The 15576-nt window shown below is 40.2% G+C and overlaps 1 protein-coding gene across 1 annotated transcript in view; it reads right to left on the reverse strand.

The window, feature by feature from the left end:
* Window positions 1-15576, reverse strand: part of CHST9 (carbohydrate sulfotransferase 9) — a 294548-nt gene that overhangs the window by 91832 nt on the left and 187140 nt on the right. The gene's annotated exons all lie outside the window — the stretch shown is intronic.

Here is a 15576-nt window from a genome sequence, read left to right on the forward strand (position 1 = left end):
GAAGGAGAGGGCAGTAACGTGAGGACAGGTCAAGTCAGATGGACCATGGGAAAGGGTGCAGACAGCTTTCTAAAGATGCTTGGGTAAGGGAAAGAGTTATAGGTGGAAGGGGAGACAGGATTTGGGAAGGTCATTTATTTACTTTTAATGTTAACCAATCAATTAATTAATTATTTTAGAGGGAGTGTCTCACTCTGTCACTCAGGCTGGAGTACAGTGGTGTGATCATAGCTCACTGCAGCCTCAAGCTCCTGGGCTCAAGAGATCCTTATGCCTCAGCCTCCTGAGTAGCTGGGACTACAGGCCCCTGCCACCATGCCTGGCTTAATTTTTTTTTTTTTTAAAGGAGAAAACAGCATTGCAAATATAGACAGAAAGAAGCTAGTAAAGAAGATCAAGGAGAAAAAATAAGTAATCCCCTCAGGGTCCATGGAGGATAGGAAGAGATGGGGCCCACAACACAGGTGGGACAACTCACTGCTGAAAGGAGGTAGGTCTGTTTCTTCCACTGGAGTAGGAGGGAAGAAGGGAATGAGCAAGGGCACATATTCTACTGACTTAGTGAGGACATCAGAGATGGCTCTCAGAGGCACCTTTTGTGGACCTCTCAGAAACATGGAGCCAGGTCATCCACTGAAGAGGAAAGAAAGATGGGGTCAGGGAGATTAAATTCCAAACTAAAGGAGGTAGGAGGTTGTTATTTTAAATAATTGACCTAATTAAAGAAATAACTTTTCAATGGTCAAGTGATCCTTTTAAGTACTGGTAACAAAAATTAACTAGAAATTAGAATATATCCTGTATAACTTACAAAAGCATTACCCCCCCTTGCTCAGATCTGGTCTCTCCTGAGAATGCTATTTTAAAGCATTTCCATTTTAAAGCAATAGATTTAAGTGTAGTGCTTTGCTTAATTTGTAGTTCTCCACGATTTAATGTATCTTTGGCTTTGAAACAGTATGTTTTGAGCAGATGTTTCTTTAAATGGAAAACAATTAGAACAAGTTAAAAACTGGGAAAAGAGTGTTCAATGAGATCCCGGCTAGGCCAAGAGGTGAGCCTACATGCAATAGCTCCACCTGTTTCTTTTCCTTCTCTTTTTTGTTGCTTTCTTATTCCTGTAGCTCCTAGCACAGTTGTAGGCTCACAGAAACATTCTAGAATAGTGGAATTTCCTCTTGCATCTCTCTAAGATGCATCTTAAGAGAGTTGAATCTTTAATGGCTATTCTCTCTTGAGACAGAGTTGTGGCACTTTCTTGGTTTTTGTTTGTTTGTTGTTATTGCTGTTGTTTTCTTTTCCTTTGACAAAAATACTGAAACTCACCTATAATCCTAGCACTCAGGGGGGATTGCCTGAGGCCAGGAGTTCAAGACCAGCTGGATCAAGAGCAAGACCCTGTCCCTCAAAAAGTAGAAAATGTCTGCTGGGCGTGTCATCACACTTGTAATCCCAGCAATTGGCAGGCTGAGGCGGTGGCTTGCCTGAGCTCACAGGTTTGAGACCAGCCTGAGTCAGAGTGAGACCTCGCCCTGAATAATAGCTGGGTGCTGTGGTGGGTGCCTATAGTTCCAGCTACTAGAGAGGCTGAGGCAAGAGAATTGCTTAAGCCCAGGGGTTTGAGGTTGCTGTGAGCTATGATGCTATGGCACTCTATCCATGGTAAAAAAAAGTGAGAGACTCTGTCTCAAAAAAAAAAAAAAAAGGAAAAGAGAAAGTCAGCTGGATGCCCTGCTACCTGGGAGGCCAAGGCAGGGGTATTGATTTTGAAGTTGCTGTGAGCTATGCTGACACCACTGTCCTCTAGCCTGGGCAACAGCAAGACTCTGTGTCAAAATGAAAACAAAAACAACCCCCCAAACCTCAAAACTGGAACTCCAAACTGCAAACCCAAGGAATCACTTGTCGGTACTCTTCCCTCCCTTCCTGTGCCCCTCCCCCACACATACAGTCCTCTGTATTTTAGGCAGGTTTTTGCTCCATGCATCAAGTACTTAGAAATGAAGATCTGTTGGATGCCGCTCAATAGATTTTGTTGCCATGTGTGCATATGGGTAACTCTCATTCAGTCCTGGAATCTCAAGACTTTAATGCTGAAAAGGATCTCTGAGACGGTTTCCTCTCCCTCCAGCCTGGACCTCACTCTATTTTGTAACCGAGAAAACTTACCAGTGGTTAAACCTGTAGCTAGAAGAGCCCATTCCATGAATCGGTGACCCCAGAGTTCTGTGAACATGGCACTGAACTAACTCCTAGGAGGAGGCAAGGAACTTGTGTGTTTATCTTTCCAGCATGGTATCTGGCATGCATTATTGCTTCATAAACGCTGGATAATTTGAACTTGGTCTTCAGGACCCCATGGTGAAAAAGTAAGCACAGATCATTGGCTCAATGGTAGTTTCCAAGTTATCATCGGACTAAGATCTGGGTCTTAGTTTAATTTTCCTTTTCAATTTAGAATTAAAATATTATAGAAAGACAGGATAAATAATGCCAGGAAGTGTGGTAATAAATTTATGACGCATGGTGTGCAATCTGTGAGGGCATTCCTTCACTTGGTCCAGAACTTAGGGATGTAATGGAGTGGAAAATTAAATTAAATAAGCTTTTATTACTCTGTGGCTCTGCTGAAAAGGGTACCATCCAATATTTTCAAAAACATTTCTTTTGAAATACAACTTCTGAAGTTCTTTCACATTACTGCTTTGTGAAAAGAGCCTTTTTCTCTCATCCCCTCCAGGTTCTCCTTTGGACTTTGGTCAAATCAAATCCAGAAGTCAGATAACTTACTTCAGTTTGCGTCAGGAACACACACTTGGTACTATAAGCCTTAAAGGAGAAACTGGAAAACATAGTTTCTAAATTAAACCGGCAAAAGTAACAAGGTAATATTTTTATTGTTTTCACTTATATAACCCTCTAGCCTTGGTTTTCTGTGACAGCTTATATATGACTTAAACATCGTAGATATTTCTAAGGTTACTAGGTTCTTTACTTAAATATAATTCTATTATACTTGGAGATCATTCTCCTTTATAACATACCTGGAGACATACATCTTTTCATATGAAGTAACTTTATCTAAGATCATAAAATGACACTCGACAGCTGAAAGGAAAATTTAGTATCCTCAGCTTTTAAGCCCCTGTGTGAGGTCACCTCTTATGGTCTATAATTTTTTTTTCTCACTTCAACCGTCCTTTTGTAGGCTATTGTAATTTTAGCTACATATGGAGAAAACGTCCTTCTCTCCCTGTGTTTTATCTAATGTAATTTATTGACCATGTATGAATGTTACAGGACTTGAAATCATTGTCAAGGTGATCAAGACATTTGTCTTATCTTCACCCAGAGTGATTCGATGTTCCACTGACAGAGATGGGGCAAATGGAACGGGGGAATGTGAAGTTTGATGTCTACAGTCTTGGACTTGTACCCTAACTTCTTACCGGATTGCTCTAAACCTTAGATTCCTTGTTTATAACATGAAAGTAATAATGCTTGCTGTATAGAATTGATCTGAGGATTGAAGGAGACAGTTTCTGACTTTTGTGGTACTCAAGAATTCGTTTCTATCATTTCTGTGTATTTTGGCGTTAGCAGAAATGTCTCCAGAGGTGTGATTGGGAATTTCCTAATTGGGAGCTCAGGACACCACCAGCTGCAAATTAGTCCCTTTCAGCAATTAAAGCCATGAGCTATTGAGAGGGCAGACCGGTGGGGAAAGAAAACAGACGGCAGTGGGATTGGCTACATTGCCCAGCCATAGGAAGGGATGGCTGAGAGGTGACAGGTCTGTGGCGTGCCAGGACACAGGGTGGGGCTCAGGTGTTCAGACTTTGTAAAGACCCCAGGTAATTTTTGATATTCAGCCAACGTTAAGAACCCCTAGCATAGAGTGAACAGTAAGTGTGGCTCAAAGCCATAGCTAGCTTTATCTTGGGCTTTTTTTGGTAATTAGTGACATAAAGGTTAGGCCTGGAAAATGTAGTAATAAAGTAATAAAATAAGGCAAAAATAGCAAGCCTATAATCACATGCATTTATTTGTTTAAATCCTTACAATGAAATAGGTCTTAATATATCATCATTTTATGGAGGAACTAAGGCTTTGAAAGGCTAAACAACTCCCCAGGGGTCACCCAATGGGCCACGGCTTTAACTCATCCAAGGAAGAGAAAGAACCAGGATGAAACACAAAGCAATAAAAGAAAGGTGACGGTGGCAGAGAATGAAATTGGCTTATATATTGTCCTTCTTCACTTATCTGTTCAAATCCACAAACAATAAATTCAGAAACAGGTGGTTAAAAAGCCACTTACAGGTGTGGGAAGGGCAAGGAACAATACACCAACAATTCACAGTATGGTGTCTTAACTCATCCAAGAAGTTGAACAATGAAATCTCAGACTCGCCGATATTTTACAATGTAGCATGAGTACAGACAAGAGACGCACATGGACTGTAATCATCAGGAAAGCTTCGTGGGAACCTACCTCTGAAGTACTAGGGCTTACATTTGGCCTTCAAGAACACAGAAATTATTTTAACTGAGTGGAGAATGCTCACCTGTGTAATGAAGACATGCCTCAAAAAATTCATGGAATCAGGCATGGCCAGGCCCTGAGTGCTCGGGCATGAGAAGTCTGGTGTGAGTGGGTGGGGAGGGATGGAGCTCAGACGGATCTGGAGAGCCAGGGCCTGATGATGATGGGAGGGAGCCCGCTGGGAGGGCACATGGGCATCTGCCCAACCTCCACCATTGGTATGCCTCAAGTCCACAGCTGACAGATACGAAAGTACGTTTTTATTTGTTAATTATTATTTATCAACTCTTGCACAACACACAGATTAGGGCACGGATGTCCCCGTGCAGTAAAAAATCCATGTATAACTTGACTACCCCCAAATGTAACTACTATACTCATTAGTCTACTGTTGACTGGAAGACTTACTGATACCGTAATCAGTTGATTAACACATATTTTACATGTCCTGTTTATTATATACAGTGTCCATAGACAGCTATTTTAAATTGCACATGGACACCCTCTATACTGTATTTTTGCAAAAGAGTAAGCTAGAGAAAAGAAAATGTTATTAAGAAAATCATAAGGCAGAAAAATGTATTTATTATTCATTAAGTGGAAGTGGATCTTAATCATAAGGTTCTCATCCTCATGTTGGGTGGGGTGAGGAGGAGGAAGAGGAGGGGTTGGTCTTGCTGTCTCTTGGGTATCAGAGGTGGAAGAAAACTCAGGTGTAAGTGGACCTGGGCAGTTCAAGTCTGTGTTGTTCAAGAGTCAACTGTAGTTTACAGAGCACTTCGGCAGGCAGACAGAAACAATACCCAAACAAAAGCGAAAACAGATACAAAAGCCTGCTGCTCAGAGAAGCAAAGCAAGTTCCCTCAAATCACACAGACAGGGTGTAGTGGGCGTATAATTCTATCCAAGTCATACATTTCCAAGTTCAGAATCCAAAATCACACAAAAAGGTGCAGTGATAAATACCCTCAACAGTTACGGTTGTGGGGCTGAAAGTTGTAGGTAGTGGCGATCTGTCAGAGAATTGTAGACTGTGAAACTGGATATTAAATTAGATCATGTGCTCATGGAAAATTCCAGGGTGCAAGCAGTTAAGCTACCACTATAGCATAGGTGTTACTACTGTCACAAATCTCTGTCAAGCCAGGACAGCGGAGTCATGACTTCCAGATAATTCTTTCCTTAGTCTATCAGCTTGGGCAGGGCCACTTAAACTCTATCATTTATGAAGTAAAGGATTATATGTATGTTTCAACTAGTGAGGATTTTCCTGACACATGCAACATACCTTATAGCAACGAGTAAAGGGGTGCCCATAATATCCCATTCCATGAATCTGTGTCTGTGCGTGTTGGAGCTGTAGCTAATTTTCATAGCATATTACACATACTGAACATAATATTCCTTTCAAAGCTCTATAACTTGCAATGCTGGTACGTTCATAAATTATTATGATATTTTCCCTTCTACTATTGAGTGAAGTGTTTTGATTACTTGTTTGACATAAAGAAATTGTGAAAATAATCAAACAAATAAGTAAACCATATCTTGAGCCTAAGATGGTGATCTATCACTTGAAATTTAACTATATTTAAAAGTATCTGAACTTGTTAGATCTTTTTCTGTTGATTAATTTGAGTTCTCTGTAGATTCTGGTTATCAGCCAGCCCTATGTTGGATTCATAGCATGTAAATATCTTTTCCCATTCTGAAGGTTGTCTATTTGCTTTAATTGTAGTGTCCTTAGTTGTACAGAAGCTTTTTAGCTTGATTAAGTCCCATTTAATTCATTTCTGTTGTTGCTGAGAGTGGAGTCATCGTAACATATTTCCCCAAGCCGATATCATCAAGAATTTTTCTCATGCTTTCTTCTAGAATTTTTATCATTTCATGTCTTAGATTTAAATCTTGTCTTCATTGTGAGTCAATTTTTGTAAGTGGTGAGAGATGCGGGTCCAGTTTTAGTCTTTTACATGTGGTTATCCAGTTCTCTCAGCACCATTTGTTGAACAAGAATTCTTTCCCCAGTGTATGCTTTTGTTTGGTTTATTGGAGATCAGGTGGCGATATGAGGCTGGTTTCATCTCTATGTTTTCTATTCTCTTCTACAGACCTACGTGTCTATTTTGGGGCCATTTTATCAGTGGGCAAGTGACACGAATAGAACCTTCTCTGAAGAAGATAGACAAATGGCTAACAGACACATGAAAAAATGCTTATCATCCTTAATCATCAGAGAAAGGTAAATCAAAACCACCTTGAGATATGATCTAACTCCAGTGAGAGCAACTCACATTACAAAGTCCCAAAGCTGCAAATACTGTCATGGATGGGTGTGGAGAGAAGAGAACACTTTTACACTGTTGGTGGGATTGAAAGTAATACAGCTGCTTTGAAAAGAAGTGTGGAGAATGCTCAAAGAGCTAAAAGTAGACCTTCCATTTGATCCTGCAATCCCTTTACTAGGTATCTACTCAGAAGAAAAAGAATTCTTTTACCATGAAGACATTTGCACTAGAATGTTTATGGCAGCTCAACTCACCATCACCAAGATGCAGAATCAACCCAAATGCCCATCGATCCATGAATGGATTAATAAACGGTGGTATAAGTATACCATGGAATACTATTCAGCCATAAAAAGATGAAGACTTCAGATATTTTGAAATAACCATAACCAGGATGGAGTTGAAGAACAGTCTCCTTAGTCAAGTATCATAAGAATGGAAAAGCAAGTGTCCAATGTACTCAATACTAACGTGAAACCAGTAGATGAATGACTACATGCCCACAGGAGATAAATACATAATTAAAATCAAGTGGGGGGAGGGAGGACAGGGGAAGAGAGACAGGGATTGGGAAGAGCTCACCTAAGGAGCACAGTGTAAGGGTTTGGTGCACCTCCTGGGTAAAGGACTCCACTACAACTCGGACTTAACCTAACAAATACAAACAACGTAACTTAATCAGTTGTTACCCTCACAGTAATTGGAAACAAAAAATAAGTATCTGAGCATAGTCTAACTCTTCTAACAACCTTTATAGATTTAACTCAAGAAAGGAGTTTTAGGGCTTAGAAAAATTAGCAAAGAGCCTTACTCAAGGTACTGTGCAATTAACATCACCATTCAGTATTTCCACTCACTTCTCTCTTTTGTATATATTGCCAGCAGGTGTTGTTTGGATCTTATTGAACTTATTACATGCATTTCATTATGATCACTGAAGATCAAAAATTTCATTTTAAAGTTTCAATGACTGAGAATTACCTAGATGATCTGTTTACTCCTTGCAAATTAATCTTTTGACACAGTGCTTTTCATACCATACTCATGGAGAAAATGTTAGCTGATTTGAATTTAATAAATCAATTGCCAACTCTTCCTTTTATGTAAAGACTGGCTGGGTACACCCTTAGTAACGTCAATCCCTTGGAAAACTTGATGAAAAAAATGTTAAGTTTACTTGTGTTTATAAAACTAAAGAGCTGTGATCGCAGTAAGTTTCATCATAAATAAAATATGTGAATGCAGCACGTACTAAATAATAAGATTCAAGAACTCTGCAACTAGCCCGTCATTCACAAGTCTGCAAAAACATGTGTGCTTCATTAAAGTCAATGGAGTGTACCAGTTCATCTTGGCATTATTCACAATCGAAACATTTCAATTTTAGTTAACACACATACATAAAACTAATTTAAAAGTCAAATGAGGAAATTAGTTCTATGCTCCTATGTTCCAATTCCATAGTGATATCAACTAGCCAAATTTAGCCTCAGGAGACATGAAAAAAATATCTAATACAATGAGTGAAAAACCTTTTAAAGAGTTGCAGATCTGTTAAAAAGAATGTTTTTGCAACCGACTCAACAAAAATACATTTAGTGTTATAAAAGAGACCTTCAGACTACTCTATTATGAAACAATCAAGCTTATCCACAGATTTACTTCTAGATTTAGAAAGCAATGAATCAAAAATGAGAGGATTTATGTCAGAAATAAAATACATGTCCTGAAAAAGCATTTTTAAAATTTTTTTTTCTTTTTTCTTTTTTTAGAGACAGAGTCTCACTTTGTCACCTTCGGTAGAGTGCTGTGGCATCACAGCTCACAGCAACCTCCAGCTCTTGGGTTTAGGCGATTCTCTTGCCTCAGCCTCTGGAATAGCTGGGACTACAGGCGCTCACCACAATGCCTGGCTATTTTTTGTTGCAGTTTGGCCAGGGCTGGGTTTGAAATGGCCACCCTCGGTATATGGGGCCAGCACCCTACTCACACTGAGCCACAGGCGCCACCCCACATTTTAAAATTGAACAGTGATTCAATGAAAACAATTTTCTGTGTATGCATTATAAAGACCCGGGGGAAACATGCTGGCTTATCTCTAGTAGATTTCTCAATTATAGCAAACACTCTGAATAACACATTCCAGATGTTTTCTTGACATTTATTTCTGTGACACCCTTCTTTCTTGCTTTTCCAGTTTTTGCCATTTTAGAGTCTCTTTCTTCCATTTTTCCTTTTTTGTTTATTTCTTTATGTATCTCACTGGGGAGAGGTGGTGGTCACAGAGGGCTCTGCCCTATATTGCTTGTTCCTTTCCACACTGGGTCTTTTGACTCCTGCCTATGAAGTTAATTATTCCTGAATATTCCTTTCCATCTAAGCCGCCTCTTAAATCTCAGTTTTATCTATTGTCATTTGCAGTAATTGAGCTTGACTCCAGAGCTCATAAAAAAAAAAAAAAAAAAGTGTTAAAATTCCTTGACTTCCCTGCTAAGACATTCTTAATAACTGCTGCATTCTGCCTCTGTTGTAGTCTCCCTTCCTGGAATTTCATGCCCCATGTTTAGATATCCCAGCTCATTTCCTTCAAAGGGCTCCAATATCTTCAGTGTGAAGACTGTACATTTTATTTTCCCAAGTATGAATGATCACCAGGGAAGACGTTGTGTGTTTCTATGCAGCACTGTGCATCCCTGGGAGAGGGTGAGGGGAGTGGTGCTGAGGAAGGTGAATGTCCCCCAGCTAGTGGTAGGGATGCGGGACACAGCAGAAGACACTGACTTTGTGCCCTAACCCAGCTCATTCACCTGCCTGCCTTGTTCAGAGCTTCTAGTCACACCTTTGCTTTTCTTGCAGACTCTCGGGGAAAGGAATCCATCCCAGAGTATTTTGTCCCCTCTTCCTAATGGCTTGAAGAGGGTCTTTAAGAGGGTCACGTAGGGGCTGACATACTCCGGTAGACTAGGCTGAGCAATGGGTAGAGGAATCTGCACAATTACCCTTGGTTTCATGCCTTCCTTTCCTTGATCACTCTGCATTGTTCCTATGAACTCTTTAAACCACCTTTAGTGGAATTCCCTGCTTCTAGTTTCTGCCCAGTTTGGGATGATGTACAAATTGTATGTGAGATTTGATGACCCCCACAGGGTCTTGTTCTAAGTCCTAGACATTATTTCAAGACTTTTCTTCAACCTAACCATGTGACTCCTCACCTTCTACCAAGTTCTTCAATGTACGCGCACATGCACCTCATGGCCCTTACATGGGTTTGAAATCCAAACCCATGGGGTCTGCATCCCCCTCTGCCTCGCCCTTCTGAAGAACCCTTTCTTGAGGATCCTGACTCTTGTCATCCCAGGCCACATGCCACCAGTCACTGCTTATAAGTATGAAAGGCTCTTGTAGGGCTCTAGACGAAAGTACGAATGAATGCCTTATCCTGCCTACCTGGCATGCCTCTTTGGTAAGGAATGTGCCTTGGTTTTCCAGCTCCTGAAAGGCAGGATGGTTTTCATGCACATCACTCCTGAGTGTGGCCAACATGCTGACTGCTGCCTCTTTCTCCTGCCCTGTCTTCCCTGTCCTCCCCTCCTGTAACCTGGGCCTATGCAGCTCTCACCTGTCTAAGGATTTCACCTCTGCTGCTCCTCCCACATAGAACATTTTTCTCTACTTGCTACATGGCTGGGTCCCTCTCCATCCAAGTGTCTGCATAAATGCCCCCTGCTCAGGCAGGCCTCCCCCAAACCATGGTTCCTTTTTTCTGTTTTAATGGCACCCTGTAATTTCCCTGCAAAGCATCTAACAATATCTAAATCAGTACCTGTGTTTGCTTGACTAACTCTCTCCTCAGTTAGACAGGAGGAGAGGCCAGGTCCCTGGTCGTTGGTTCACCACTGTATATCATGTCCCTGTCACAGTGTGTGGAGCAAGAAACACCAGTCAAAGGAATAAATACTACAAGAGCTTTCTGAAGTTCTAGATCATTTTCTTAGTAAAGGCCTATGAGAATTTTACATATCTAAATATATATGTATATACACACACATATATCTGTATACAGTATGTATAAATACTGTATGTATACTATTTAAGCTACATCTATCTCCATATACAGGTGTATATATTATCTATATATAGATTGTATATATAGGATGTTAAATATTTCTCTTTTTTTTTTTTAGGATGTTAAAGATTTCATATATTTAAATCAATTAAATCCAGCCCCGATAGGCACATGATATAAAGAACTATTTGGGGTATGAGAGTCAATACCTTAATGTGATAAATTATATTATTAGGGCACTTTGAAAATTTGCCATCATCTTCTTCCCGCAAGGTAAAGATAAACAATAGAAATAGTACGGTTTGCTCCCTGGAATGGAAGTCCTTGCTCAAGGACAGCGAATAATGCTATAAAATCACTTGCAATATAAAGATAATTATCTAAAGTCATTATCATCCATGGGGCATTCAAACTTCACATTGAGTTTTCCTAGTACTTCAAGCCTGACAATTCTCAAAACACCCAAATTTCTATTTCTATTTTCTATTTCTCAAGAATAAAAGGAGGATGCATGCAGGAGACACTGGAAAACGGACAAGTAATCACAGGCTTAAATATTAAAGCGCTATCCCTGTGCTTTAGTCATTATAAACACGCCTCAAATGGCCTGCAAACTGTTATTATTATTCCCAATTTGAAAAGTTGCTATTATCAGCTACTGAGCAGTGGCAGAATACGATCACAACTTTGGTGTGGGCAAAGATTTCTCAGCAAAGACACGAAAAAGCATTAACCAGGGAGAGAAAAAAGATGACTTTTTTAAATCAAAATTTAAAATTTCTGCTCATCAAGAGGAAACTTTACTAAAATTAATAGGTAAACCCCCAAACTGGGAAAATATTAGAATACACATGTCACAAAGTACTTATGTCTCAAAGAACTCATATGTCTCAAAGAATATATGAAGAACTCTTACCATCAACAATAGATAAGCAGTCCAAAAGATGAGAAAAAACCTGAACGGATGTCTCACCAAAGAAAATATACAAATAGGCAATGTGTACATAAAAAGATGACCAACATCATTGGCCACTGGAGATGTGCGTGTTAGAGGCACAGTGATGACATTTCACACTCAACTGTTGACGAGGATGAGGGGCAGGTGGAAATTTCTACATGGCTGGCGAACTGTTGGATAGTTTCTTATAAAGTTAAATATTGACCTCATGGTCTAGGAATTCCATTACTTGGTATTTATTCAACAGAAATAAAAATATACACAGACAGTCCTTGACTTACAACACTTCAACTTACGATTTTTTGATCTTACAGTGGGTTTATCAGGGCATTAAATGCATTTGACTTACAATAGTTTTGACTTTGAAGAGTTTATTGGGATGTAACCCTGTTGTAAGTCAAAGAACATCTGTATTCACAAATAGACTTGTTCAAGAATGTCCACAGTTGTCTGACTAATTATAGCCCCAAACTAGAAACCATCCAAAATGTCAAAAATAAGAAAATAGGTAAATAATTTGTAGTATAGTCATACAGTGGAATATTATAGAACGATAATAAAGGAATGAACTTTTCATATATGCAATGATCTCAGAAATACGAATGCGAGAGAAGCCTTACAAAGCACGTGCTGTACAATTCCATTAAGTCTGATAATCAGCCAAACTACACTATTATGAAGTAGGAAAGTGGTGGCCGGGGAAGTGGGAAGAGGTGCACGCAGGGAGGTGATGGAGTCTTGGGTTGGAATTGCCTGGAAAGAGCAGTGGAGAACTATTTAGGGTGTGAGCGTCAATACCTTATTTGGGTGGCCAAGATATCGGTAAACATGATTTTCAACGTTTACTCCACCAAACACTTAAAATTTGTGCTTTTTGTTGTATATAAATTATACCCCAATTAAAAAATTAAGGGACTCCATTTTTTTTATTTTTTGTAGAGACAGAGTCTTACTTTATTTATTGCCCTCGGTAGAGTGCCGTGGCATCACACAGCTCACAGCAACCTCCAACTCCTGGGCTTAAGCGATTCTCTCGCCTCAGCCTCCCGAGTAGCTGGGACTACAGGCGCCCGCCACAACGCCCAGCTATTTTTTGGTTGCAGTTCAGCCGGGGCCGGGTTTGAACCCGCCACCCTCAGTATATGGGGCCGGCACCTTACCAACTGAGCCACAGGCGCCGCCCAAGGGACTCTATTATTGAAAAGAAACTTCATTACTAAACACCATTCACCATGTTTCCCTCCTTTCTAGGCATAAGAAATACTTAAGTTTTTGGTATTTTATAAGTTTAGCCAACTTGGTTCATGATGCAAATGTTAATGCATCCAATTCTACTAAACTAAGCCTGAATTAATTGTTAAATTCAAAACAAGATAATCACCAAAAACAAGAAATAAAAACAAAAACAAAACCCCCAAACAAAAATACCCTGCCCTGAATCAGTACTAAGTTTTCAAAGATGAATGTCATTGCCACAATATACCAGCAAGGGGAGTAGTTACGCTTCCAGAAGAATTCCATCCTCACTAAATTATTCTATAGGGCACCTTAATGAGACCAAAAAAAATTGACTTTTGGGTGTAGCCACAATGGAAATGACAGATCATTTTAATGCAAGAGGAAAAGATTGATAACCTTGACCCTCTAGATTACTTCATACCTCAATGAAAAGGGGAAAAACACTTGCAGATCAGCTTATTAAAATAATATGTGCACATAACCCAGGTACCAGGAAAAATTTAAGAGAATAGCTAAATTAACTGCGGGATGCCAGTTTTTGTTTGTTATTTCCATAGAAAAATAATAATATACAACCCTTTCCCCTACACACAAAAAAGACCCGAACAACTCCATGGTTTAAAAATAAACCACAGAGTTTATTAGAGTTATTTTTTAAACTCCATGGTTTAAAAATAAACCATAGAGTTCTGAGTACAGTAGCCCCAGTTTGTACAGAATTCCCAAACTGCTTAGAAACCTGGAGTCCGTCTGAGAGCATGTGTGTCTGAAGCTGGAAAAGAGGACTTTTTTCCCTCTGCAGGACAAGGACTTTTCATTTGAGATTGTTAGGCCATGACTCTCAAGGTTTATGCTGCATTTTTAAAAAATATCATCATGTTCATCAATTCTTATAAGATTTGTAAGGCTTAATTCTCACATAAGCTCAGGAAGACTGTAGAAAAGTCTCTTAACTATCCCTTCCTACCAGCTTGAGTAATCCTGGATTTATAGAAAAGAATGTTCCTCTCTAGGGTGATGCCTGTGGCTCAAAGGAGTAGGGCGCTGGTCTCATATACCAGAGGTGGCAGGTTCAAACCCAGCCCCAGCCAAAAACTGCAAAAAAAAAAAAAAAAAAGAATGTTCAGTCTGACAATGGGAAGCGTGCCCTGAGGCAGGCAGACACGCAGGCCCACCAGACACCCACACTTCTGAGATAGGTCACTGCCCCCTTCACCTTCTAACCACAATAATAATTCTGACCTGGCTTCTAGCACCACAGCACCCCCTTCTCAATTCATCTCATTCCCCAGAGAAGCTAAGCACAGAGGAACCAGCAATGTGTTCCCCAGAAATACCCCGAGCTGTGCCCTGTGCCAGGCTGAAGTCCTGACTTTTGTTTTGGAGCTGCCTCTCTGCAATCTGGTGTTTGCCTGAATATGAGATGTGCCTCCCTGCCTGAGCATGAGGACACAGAGAACAGGTAAAGCACAGTCCTTTCCAGAAACCATGCCCAGGAGAATGTGTTTACTGCGTGCAAAGCTCTAGGCTGCGGAGCTGTGTGTGAACGCACTCTACAAGGCACCAGCAGTAGCCTGTGAAGAGCAACTCTTGCTTTACAATCACATAGCACTGCAGCTTGTGCACAAAAGCAGCTCTCTACTCTGGGAGAGGGATTGCTATCAATAGATAAAAAGAAGGTGTTGTCCTTGAATAAGTGAATCCTTGTGCTGGTGCATAAACCCTGCCCGGAGATTTTCTTCATGAAATTCCAGGGCACATTTCTCAGTTCGATGACCGTAAGAAATGATTTTGAATTACTCTCCACTCATAAAATAGAAGCTTTTTTTTTTTTTTTGCCAGTTTCTGTCCATGATGGCCCAGGGAAATACAGACTCCAAAGTGAGAAGATTCTACTAAGACTCTCCTTGACCATTTCATCAAGATTCCCAGATCTGACATGCTAATCTGGGCAGTGTTCTTCCTGTCAAGGATTCACAAGACTGACCCAGATTAAACATTCTTTCCCTATGGCAAAGGATTCTTGTAAAACAATAAGCAAAACGTATGAATAAAATGCCCTAATGTTGAGTTTGCCACTGAGTGGACATGAGTCTTGTGTATGTCTGAGTAGGAAATAAAATGAAAGATTATATTCCAAGAGTTACTAAAACCTGTGAGATATGTAAAGAAGAAAGAATTAAGAAAGAAGAGTAAAGAAGAAAATATACAAAGGGCCTAGAAATGGGGGACATGCTGATTAAAGGAGAAATAGAAGGAGGGGGTAGTTAAGGGCAAAGAAATGAAGTGAATAGATGTTGGTGTGCTTGCTTTTTATGAGAGGTGGGTTCCTTCTCTGATCAGACTGCATGCAAATCAAGCAGAAACAGAAGGTAGTTAGAGAGGGCAGAGGGGCTGGCTGACACGGCACCAGATTAAAACACCTTGAAGTGGTGGCTCAAGGAGTAGAGTGCCAGCCCCATGTATTGGAGGTGGGAGG

Source organism: Nycticebus coucang, chromosome 19 (genome assembly GCF_027406575.1).
Source record: "Nycticebus coucang isolate mNycCou1 chromosome 19, mNycCou1.pri, whole genome shotgun sequence".
Classification (NCBI taxonomy): domain Eukaryota; kingdom Metazoa; phylum Chordata; class Mammalia; order Primates; family Lorisidae; genus Nycticebus; species Nycticebus coucang.